This window comes from Uloborus diversus, chromosome 4 (assembly GCF_026930045.1).
Source record: "Uloborus diversus isolate 005 chromosome 4, Udiv.v.3.1, whole genome shotgun sequence".
Taxonomy (NCBI): domain Eukaryota; kingdom Metazoa; phylum Arthropoda; class Arachnida; order Araneae; family Uloboridae; genus Uloborus; species Uloborus diversus.
Genome location: NC_072734.1, coordinates 58,590,357 through 58,602,597, shown reverse-complemented (window position 1 = coordinate 58,602,597; position 12,241 = coordinate 58,590,357).

The following is a 12,241-nucleotide window of genomic DNA, read 5'->3' as shown; positions in this document are numbered from 1 at the left end:
CTGTTACAATGTACAAAATTAATGGTCAATGAAAACAATAATATAGTTACAGTGTATCAATAATTTAATAAAGTAATATTAATTAAAGTAGTATTAATTAAAGTAAAATTTTCAGTTGATTATTTTAGCACAAGTTTATTAATTTGTTAACTGGGGTGCCCACCTAGGGGGGATGTTTTAGGGGTATTTTTCTCTCTTTTGGGGCTTTCTATGGGGGGAGGTATTTATGGTTTTTAGGGGTGGGCCCTTGCTCTTAGGGGGGCACCCCTGTATTTAAGATGCTAATTTGCATCTTTCTATAAGCAGGCCTGTCATTTAGGAGGGTCAATTGCCTCACCCCTAGCTTTGAGAAATTAATGTTACATATAAGGGGTTGTAGTTCCTGCAATAAAATTTGCATTGAGTAAACACCCTCTCTCACCCCTCAAACCTTGGAAAAATTCGAAATGACAAGCCTGCTTATACGAAGTATTAGCAGTTCAGGAATACTAAGAAATTAAGAATTTCTGTACTTATTCATGTCTTGAGCAAACCAATTTGATTTTAGCCAATTGTAACAATTACTGTGAATAAGAAACAATTACCTTTTCACAGATTATAAGTAATTCAAGTATTTGGTAAATATTCACTTCAAATTACTTCAGAGTTACCAGAAGATTAGTTTTCAGTAGGGATGCACCGGATTGTGATTTTGCTGGATACCGGATATCCGATGCCCGCTTACCTGCCGGATTCGGATATCCGGGCCGGATATCCGATATTTCGATTGCATTGAATGTTCGCTTATTTTTCTACAACGCCGTTTCAAAACAATAAATCAAACTTGTTCCACATATCATTTCTTTAAAAACATGTTAAGTACATTCAAATGTACTTTTTAGAACCTCTATATTTTAATTTAGGAATTGTGCTATATATAAAATGAAACATTAGAATATTGTTTTATTTTGACAGATTTTTTCGAAAGAGACAAACTTTCGGCAAAAACTGTATGTAATGTACACATGGTTTAAACTTTTAATTATTCATAGTTGAAATCTTAAAGATCGTATAATGAGTCATATTTGTTATTAGATTTGCATGACGTGTAGAAAATTTTTTAAACTTCATCATAAAGTAATACATTTCTTGTTTCCAATTTAGAAATAACAAAAAATAAAACTTTGCTTTGAAATCATTTTTATTACAGATAATACACGTGTAAAATTTTTCTAACATACAAGTTAAAAAAGAAAATATTAAAACAGGGCCAGTTTGACTCAAAAAATAAAAAAATAAACTTAAATAATCAACTTAAAATTTTACTTTAATTCCAGAAATAAAAGTAAATTTCCTCTAAAGATGCAAATTAGCATCTTAAATACAAGGGCCCACCCCCTAAAAACCATAAATACCCCCAAATAGAAATCCCTCCCCCAAAAAAAAGAGAAAATACCCCCCCCCCTAGGTGGGCAACCCAGTTAACAAATTAATAAACGTATGCTAAAATAATCAACTGAAAATTTTACTTTAATTCCAGAAAACAAAGATTCAATCTCTCTAAAGATGCAAAATTTCGACGGGGTCAACAAGAGTCTGCCTGGTGTAAACCTAACCAGCAGCTCTGTAATGCTGTGATTAGGATTTGCGTAGCCTTCACAATATTCCCAGGTTAGGTTTGCCCCAACTATAGTGGGCCTAGCTTGGAATCTAAGTGATATATTTATGGAGGGCTGGCAAGCCCTACCTGACAAGGGGTCTACAGTGACTCCCAAAGATCCCAGAATTTAAATAGTAAAAACTCATGCCATTTAAATTGAAATCTGTTTCTTATTTCAAAATTTTATATCATTGGCAACCTAATTATAATTGAATCAAATTTATTAATTTTGAAAAAGGGCATAATGAGTTGTCAAAATTTTCAACTTAAAATGTACACTTTTTGTATAAGACATAGAAAAATAAGAATGTTTTTGTACAAAAAAGATTCTTGGGCTCACAAAGGCCTGTTGAGTCAATGAAGTTTCAATGCCATCAAAATATAAATATGCAAGACCTATATAAATTTAATAAATAAAATTGGATTGGGTTTTCTACAAACTAAAGCTTTTGTAATCAAGGATTGTAGTGAGGTGATAGTGTTTCTAATGTTATCCTTATGCATAAAATTTAGGCCTCTTTTCAGAATTTTGCTACATAATACTAAATATCGTGCATAAAGACTTGGACACATCCAAATGGTACCGAGAATGTTAGATGTGTCCCCTTTCAAAAATAAACATAAAAAAAACAAGGTATTTCTAAAAATTAATCGATTGATGGTTGTTTCAATTTCAAGTTTTTACTGATGAGTTTAGCACTAGTAAAATTCTGTACACCTTCAAACATTTATACTGCAGTGGGCAGGTAATTGGCAGTATCTGCAGAAAGTAGTAGTTTTCGAGATATTTGAAGCAACTTGTTTTGTATTCAATACTAACAATAGGGAAATGTTGGAATAAGACGTTTTTTTGCATTTTTTCTCAGCATGAAACAAATAAGCAAGCTTGTAAATTAAAGCTAACCTACAATAGGTGACAAAAATACAAAAACATTAAAAATCTTCAGATGCTACCCATAACTTGCCCACGGCAGTATACTTCTCCTTTGGAAGTTCATTGAAAAGGGAAAGTTAATGGTCTTTTGTTAAGTTGAAACTGCCATGGAAGTAACACAGGGTAATACAGCATCAAGAATTTCAAGTCAAGAAGTCATTTCTTTTGCAAAAGTGTGTTGTAACGAGACTTTTGTTTTGGGAAAAGTTTTACCAAACGTATATCTAGTGAAATCTAAATAATGAATAAAATTCTATATCATTCATATATTCTAATGATAGTTAATTTAATTGAAAAAGTTGCGCTTTAAGTGCTCCTCCTCATGAGCAATTGTAAAAAATGACATTTATTAAATTAAAAAAAAAAACGCAATTGGTACTATACCCTAGCAAAATCAAAAGAATAGATGAGTGTACTCATGCATGCACATTCAAATATATGCACCTATTAAATTAATATTTTTTGACACCTTTAAAATGTTTTACAGAAGTCTGGTACTTTCAAAATCAAAAAATTTGTATGTGATAGGTATTTAACATCTGTAGGGAACTCTGTATAGTTTTGAAACAAATGATGTTCACAATAACTACAATAACGAGCTGATGTGTGCATCACATGACTTCCTTTTACACCAATTTAATGCTATTTCCCTATTATTGCAATTTTAATGGGATTCTCTCTCTAACTCTTTAAATATTACTAGCAATGGCCACATTGAAAGCAGATTTAAAAAAAAAAAAAAAAAAAAAAATCGCCAAATTTTTCGCCAAGTTGGCGACAAAACTTGGCAACCAAAAGACTGGCGATATATTGTCAAGTGACCGCCAAATTATAACACCACTTGAGTTTGCATCGAAATTAACAATGATTTCCCCCCAAAAAGGTGCAAAAGACCCCTTTAGAAACACCCGAATGCAACCAAAATAGGAGGTGCACAACTAGACCCCACTACGAGTCTATGTACCAAATTTCAACTTTCTAGGACATACCATTTTTGAGTTATGCGAGATACATACGCACATACACACATACGCACATACATACAGACGTCACGAGAAAAGTCGTTGTAATTACCTCGGTGATGGTCAAAATGGATATTTCGCGTGTCTATACATTCTTAGGCACTTTTCCGCATGTGGTCGAATCGAAAAAAAAACTCAACATTCATTTGGGGGTGAGCAAAATGGAAATTAAGGGCGATTTTTGAGTGAAAATTTTTTCGCGAATACAATACTTCCTTTTTTGTAAAAGGAAGTAAAAATAAATACTGCAGTTAAAGCACTGAGGTGGTACAATTCTTCAAAAATAATACAGTAAACTTCTGATTATCAGCGGGTCGGTTGTCACAAGTGCCGCTGATAATAAAAATCGCGGATAAACCCCAAGAAGGCTAAAATGAGGGACAATAAGGTAAAAATTGTCCTCCCACAAAAATATAGTTGCATTGATGCGTCAATACTTTCTTCAAACTGAAAATTTATACAGTAAAGTAAAAAAGTTTAGTATTTTTGCACAACGGAACTTGCATAAATAAAGAACAAGTGTATGTACTATGTAGAAAGTATTGTCTGTCTTTCACGAGAAAAGCTCCCACCGTCAAGTCTGAGCCCGTCTACTGATATAGAATCAGACTTAGTTCATTTTCTGTAAGGGTTAGCAGGAAGGCTTTCTGGGGCCATTTTGCCTCTCGTCTTCTCGCCTTTATGCAGTCATACGGGTTTTTCCTACATTAAGCTTCTCTTGGGAAAATGAGACGCGCCTCGTTACTAGGGCAGTAGACAGGCACAGACATTTCTGCAGTGGCTTTTCTCGTGATGGTCGGACAGCACAATAAATAAATGAAACAAAAATAAACGAGTTTATTTACAATTTTTAGACAAAAAACAGTCGTTGTTTCTGCTTCCTACTGCAAAAACACGTTCCTGTTTGATAAATAAATACCTTTGTGCTGAATAGTAAAGTCAGACAAAACAACGTAAGTAGAAGCACAAATTTGTAAATTACAGCAGACACGTGTTTCGGCGTTACAGGGAACACCTTTTTCAATGCAAAAAATAATGAGCTTACATCCGACAAAAGCTTTTGTCGGATGTATTTTCATCCATAAGCTCATTATTTTTTGCATTGAAAAAGGCGTTCCCTGTAACGCCGAAACACGTGTCTGCTGTAATTTACAAATTTGTGCTTCTACTTACGTTGTTTTGTCTGACTTTACGTTCCTGTTTGTTAAATGACTCGCGGATGATCGAGAGTTTATTGTAGTTTAATTTTTCTGCAAAAAAATAGAAAAAATGTAATAAAGCAAGTTTTGGAATAGTATTAGAAAAATTTCTGATAGGGTTTAAAACACTAAAAACCCACTCATTAGATATGATCCTGAACTAAACCTGCAGTGAGAATTTAGAAAGGAAAGGTTCCTCCAGGAGGGATGGTACATACTATTGCATTTTATAGAGAAAAAATTCAAAATCGACATTTCCAAAAGCTGGAGAGGAGCAATGACAAGCCCACTGAATACACCCTTAAATAAACAAAATTAATTAATCATAATGCAGGGTCTTCCAAAAAGAATGATCCGTGAAAAATTTTAAACATCAAGCCTTCATATTAATTTTAAACTATGTAGATAATGAACCACTTTTTTAAAACCAAATTAAAGTGGTTAAAGTGTCCACGTTTTCGTTTTAAAAAAATAATGAAGCAAAATCAGGAGCCTAAGATAATTTGATTTTTGCCATACTTTTTTATTAGTTTTTTAAAAGTTTTTAATGCACAGATATGTATTCAAAAAGTACTTTATTTCAGTGACTTTAATTACAGCACAACTTTTAAAGACAATTACATTGTTGTAGAAAAACATGTATGGAACAACCATATTCAGCGGTAAGTTATCCAGGGCTAAGGTAGACATGCAATATGCCGACAGCCTGGTTATGACATCCAGAGACTACAGTTTTGTCATTGTTATGGACTCATCAGTCTGGAACAGTCAATAACAAAGCTGGAGGCAGATGACATCTCATTGATGCTTAGAGTGCCAACAGACTGGTAGCTAAAATAAAATTAACACACCAGCGAGAGTCCCAGCAATGGTACAGTTCAACTCATCAATTGAAAGCAAAGCATGGGTATAAAGCAGTTTACCACCTTTTAGCCAGGGCTAAGGTAGAACTACAGGCAACATATGGAAATCATCTCATTCAAGCCGAATGAGTCTCGTATCTGCCTCTCAAGCTCAGTTCTGAATATTTCAGACTGATGAGCCCATAACAAGGATGAAACTGCAGTCTCTGGATATCATGACTGGGATGTCTGTATATTGCATGTAGTTCTGCCCTAGCCCAGTCTTAAGGACGGTAACTTTCTGCTTTATACCCATTCATTGCCTTCGACTGTTTAGTTGAAGCACACCACTGCTGTGAATCCTTGTGATTTGCTCAATTAAATTTAGTTACCGGTTTGTTGGCACTCTTAGCTTCAATGAGATGACATCTGCCTTCAGCTTGGTGATTGCCCATTCCAGACTGATGAGTCCATAACAAGGATGAAATTGCAGTCTCTGGATGTCATACATGCATAATTGACAAACATGTAAAAAAAAGTTTTCTTCAAATCTTGCTCATAATCTTCATTATAGTACGGTGCAAATAGCCCAAAAAATGACCTAACCTCAACATCCAAAGTAAAAGTTTCCCTCCAACTCCAAATTGTTCTATACAGTCCACATATTGTTTGGTAAAAAGTTACACCGTTTTCAGCGTCGATTTTTGGGGGGAGAGGGCAAAGAAGTCGGTAAATTAGTAGTTTTTATCAGTTTGTCAGAAATATTTAGAAATCTATGGCATTTAGCGCGAAAAGTGCTATATACAAAATAATCTACATTAAATTACGAACAAAATGGTCCTAAGCATTATTTTTTTTAAGTTAATGGTTCCAGAGATACAGAGGGTGTAAAAGTAGAAAATATTTGGATTTTTCGGAAAAAATATTCTTTATCACCAAGGAAACTAATTTTTTGCATGAATTGTGTTTCGGAAAAGCCAATTGCGATTTTAGGGGCCGGTGGTACGTTTGTGATATACCCTTGAAAGAACTAGAACCTCACCACCTACTCAAGGGGCTCTACTTATAAGGGAAAAGAGGTTTTCACGGGCCACACAAGACTATATAAATTTGCGGCACGGAGAAACTCGAACTTCTCTGGACAATGCCGCATTAAAAATGAATATATTTCCAACATACATAATTTTAAAATATAAAAATATCACCTGCATAACAATGATTTATAATTATATCGTTTTTAATGATAACATTTTTATAAGTGCAGCTTTTGAAGTTTTTCTTCAGAAATATATATTTGCCTGCATATTGCAACCATATTTTATTAAACTTTTTGAAGTTAGTAACCTAAGTTCAATAGTAATAATTAATAAAAATGTAGGTCGTTAAATCTGACATATTGATGCAAAGTATTTATCAGTATTCAGTCCTTTTCAAACATAACACTGTCCTCTTCTAGATCTTCGTCTATGATATTAGTGTCCCTGTTATTGCATCCTAGGTCTGAGCAATTACTGCACATGCTTGAGCTGTTTAGACCACTATTTCTGCACTTGCAGTTATGGACACATTCGTCTTTGCAAATGCACTTTATGAGTGAAAGTTGTTCCTGGGGAGCGACAGAACAGATTGTTGTAATTGGTCTCAGGTATTCGCAAATCTTCTTCCACCCCCCTGCAGCGATACTTTTTCGCATTCAGCCACTGCTGGACCTGGCGGTAGGTTCTATATGAATGCTGCCTGGAAGCTGCTTAAGTGGGGGGTAGAGCAGCCAACTTGAACAATGAATGTATGGGCTGCTTTGCAATAGCCTGCAAGTAAGATTGGCTTACATCATGTCTTTTTCTTTTCAATTTCTTTAAAAGAAATTTAAAAAAAAAACACATTTTTGCCTGATAAAAAACCTAATTTTAAACCTCAAAATTTACCCAGAAAGTATTATGTATATCTCAAAGAACTCCATTCCAAAATTTTCCTCCTAAACTTAGGGGTCAAACCTTTAAGTTACCCTGGATATGACTGACAGACCAGCGTCGCGCTTGTGGTTAACTGGTTCTCGTTCCCAGTATTTCTGCGTTTCTAACCTCATGTGGTGCCTCTTAGGTTCTTTTAGTTCACAATACGATTGTACGATATTACTATTTAATAAAATTGTTTTTTTTTTCTGTTTACGTAGTAGTTTAAATTTTATTTTTTCAAAAAATCTTTAAAATGCCAAAATTTTCTACTTTTACTCCCGCCGTAACTCTGGAATAGTTCAATCAATAAAATAATGCTTAGAACCATTTTGTCCGTAATTTTGTGTAGATTATTTTGTATATTGCACTTTTTGCGCTAAACGCCATAGTTTTCTAAATATTTCCGAAAAACTGATAAAAACTACTAATTTACCAACTCCTTCCCCCCCCCCCTCTCCCCCAATAACCCGACGCTGAAAACGGTGTAACTTTTTACCAAACAATATGTAGACAGTATACAACAATTTGGAGCTGGTGGAAAACTTTTACTTTGGATGTTGAGGTTTGGGTCTAATTGCACTGTACTATTATCAGCGGGCCTTTCTTGTAGTTTTCTCAATTTTTTTTGATGCCATATCACTTTGATTTGTTTGATTCTTATTTCACTGTTAATTAGCAATTGCAAAAAGTTTTTATTTCAAAGCAACTATCATTAAATAAAATACACTTACTAGCAGCAAGTTTACCAATAAGACAGGTAATTTAATTGATTTAATCTGCCATTACTAATAAGCCAGCTAGTGTCAAGAAAGCAGGTGGCAACCAAGGCTGAGGAATTGGAGGAAAAATGACTCTGACTCTTTGACTTTGAAAAGAATAAGGTTTTGTCAAAATGTCTTCTGTTGAAAGGTTCTTCATTCATAAGGGCGTAAGGATTGGTAGGGGCACCATGGGCTTTCACAACCCTTTGCACTGAAACTTATTCAGCTCCTTATTCTGCACAAAGTATGAAGTTGAGAAGACGATTGAATGTCATGGAGAAGCGTGCCATATCTTGCGCTCACTTAGGCTTCAGATCTGGCCCTTCCTCCAATTTTCCTTCCACGACTTGCACAGTGCCATTAATTCAAAATTAATTATAATGCAAGAATAATTAACTGCAAGCTCCTTCTGCAAACTTATATATGGATTGCTTTGAACCTAAAAAAGAAAAACATGGGTGGCTCACAAGTTGTAGGATGCTTACTTTGGCTCAAGAGCCTCCCCCCCCCCCTTTCCCCCGACTACCAATCACTTCTGAAGTGCTCCAAATTCAGAGTTAATTACAATACAATATGAATAGCAACCCCTTCTTCAAGTTTTCCGGATTGCTTCACATGCCATGAATGTAAGGGAAAAAAAAGGGAAACGAACAAGTTCAAAGGGTGCAAGAATGCACTAGCCAAGGGCACTCACTTTGGCTCCCCCCCCTCCCTCTCTCCCCCTACCACGGGTGCTATGAATTCAAAGTCAATTATACAATATTTGCTGTAAACTCCTTTGATAGGGAACATTTTAATATAATTAAGATTTTGGTGCAATCTGCAAATTGTTATCAATTATCAGTTCATTCAGGTAAAATTAACAAGGCCAAAAAAAAAAATTTTAGAGCTCTGAATATATTATTATCATTAGCATACAAATGAACTCACACCTATTAGACTATAATGATTTAGTACAGTTAAGGAGTGACACAAGCTCGGAGCATAAAACAATCAAAATGGAACAGCTTACAGTTCTTGGGGCCAATGATTACTGATTGCGAGTAGTTGGTGGTAGCCAAACGTGTCATTTAAATTTTTTCTATGAATTGGGGGGGGGGGGGAGTGTGCAAAGGCTGACACTGGTCGCTCAAATTCTCACGAGCACCACAGAGCATAGGAGCAGTGACTCAACATCTTCCCACCCATCCTTTCCCCTTTTTATTTTTTTTTTATAAAACTAAAAACTGAGACAGATGAAGGTGAAATTACAAATTAAATGAAAAGGATTATATTCTTTCCTGAGATAAAATGTATTTCTTAGATCATTAAATGGTAGTATTTTTTACAGATTTTCTCACGACATTTCTATTGTTAAAAAACTTTATGAACTAACCAAAATCTTCAACATATTGTTCAGAGAAAATCAATAAATTGAAACATCAACAACATAAGAGAAGCACACTCAGATCGTATTTCAGTTACTCATTCTCAAGAATATAAAAAAAAATCAACAGTCAAAGAAACTCATTTTGAAACAGCATGTATTATCTACCATGTTAAAATCTGTTCTGCGTCTCTTTCATATTTCACAACACAAAAAACAGCAAATCGTAAAATTGAAACGAACTAAAACTTTAAACAGCAATATTTCGCATGCAAATTCTACCTCAGCGTTTAACGCTTTGGCTATTGCCACGGAAAGCCCGTGACGCTAAACAACAAAAACAGCTATTGCCACAGAAGACCGGAAGTACATCCAGGAGTAGTCTGTGACAGCAGCTGTGGCATTGTGCGGCGCAAATATTCTCCTTCTGATCCTGTGACTAAGCAAGCGTTATGAGGGGACAGTATGTTATGCATTTTGTTATTTAAAGGTGTTATTGAATGCGTTGCGCTCTTTTACAGATGACAAAGTTTACTTAACGGAAAATGACCAGTGTATTTATTAAATTGCTTTGAAGCAACGGATTTTTTTTCGTTCCTTGCTTCTCATAAATGAAATTTCAGATACAGTGGACGCCAGTTCATTAAATCAGTGGTTAATCGAATCAGCCGCTTTAATGAATCAAATCGTCAAAAACAGTGCTTTATTGAATTAGCCGCTTCATTGAATCAACCGCTTTGTGGAATCAAAGCTGTTTTGATTAAACGTCATTCAAAAAGCGGCGGTCACTCACTTGATTTTTTGCGCATTGTGATAAAATTACGTCTCCCCCCCCCCCTTTCCACTCTCCCCAAAAGAAGGACGTCGATTGTTTGAAATACACGCTATACGAATAACACCGTTTTGCGGATTTATTTTATTTTGTTGCTTTCAATCCCCCCCCCCCTTCCCGCGCGCTCATTGGGTAAAAAGGATGTGGATTTTTTTTCTTCTTTTATTACACACAGAGCATTATAAATGACAGAACTGTGTAAATTTTTTTTTGTGGATTTGATGTTATTGAGTTACTTTTCAATGCCCCCCCCCCCCCCCCCGTGCAAATGAAAGGATATCAATGAGTCTTTTTTTTTAGCCATAGCATTTTTAATGAAAGAACTATACAATATTTTGTGGATTTGAGATTCATTGTATCTTTCAGTGCTCTTCTACCCGATGGCGAGCGCAAAAAAAAAAAAAAAAGTAGCGAAGGACATTTTTAAAAATTATATGTGTACTATTTTAAATGAGAGAACTGTGTATAATTTTGCGGATTTGATTTATTTACGCTACTTTCGATGTTGCATTCTCTTCGCCCAATTAAAGTTGTTGAAATATTTAAGAAAAATGTCCATTAAAAAGCTTTAAAATTAATTAATTTTTGATCAGTAACATGGATTGTTTTGCTTGAGTGTTATTATTAATCACACTCTTAGATTTAAACTGCAACTTTCATGGGCGACCATATGCAAAATTTTAAGGAAGGGGGGGCTTAGAAATTTTCCCCATGGTTTAGCAGAAGATTTTCCAGATCGAAACCGATTTCAGTACAGATTAGAGAACTTAAAATTTGACACTTTTAACAACTTATTCATTAATGGGTGGGAAAGAATTTTTTTTGCAAAGAAAAAAACACTAAAAGCAAGGAAGTTCTCATTTCTAAGGGGGAGGGGGGCTTGAGCCCCCACTTTTCCCCCTATATGGGCGTTCTTGGCAACTTTCTTCTCTCTCTCTCTTATTTGTGTATGTGTGGACACATTTTTTCCGCTTCTGGGGAATTGCTAGTTTTGTCTTAAAATCAGACATTTTTCACCAGCGGCGCCCATCCCCTCTAGAGTAATGGTGCACCTCCAAATACGAAGACCATCAAGCTCAAGAATGAGATTGCACACCCCCCCCCCCCCTTAAAAAAGAAGAGAAATACTCCAGAAAACATTTCTAATGTTCAATGACACAGCCTGCACCATTAACTATTACGGGGGGGGGGGGGGAAGCACGCATTCCTGTTTTCACATTTCACACATACATCGTACTTACTAAGACCACATTTTACACATACATCATACTCAGGCCGCATTCCCCAATAATAGGCTAAATATGCACTCCTTATGCACGAATTTAGTGTTAACCACACATTCTTTTAATTATCATTCTTGAAAGTGAAACATTAGTATTCTTTCCTTATCCATAGCGACATCCTTTTTTAATTTCAATGAAAAACAATAAGTGAAGACAAGAAGCAGGTGCTGATTGCAGAAAAGCAAGAGTTATTTACGTTTGACCAGCCAGAAGTCGCTACAAGATTGGAGTTCGACTGAGATTTTCAGTGCCTTATTGAAATTTACTAAATTGGGGTTTCTTGAGTGATAGACATTTCTCTTTGATGTTCTTAAAATATTTAGATTTAAAAATTAACTTATTTTAATATTGTCTCGGAGGCAAATAAAAAGGAGTGTCGAGCGAAAAGGCAGAATAATTTTTAAGTAA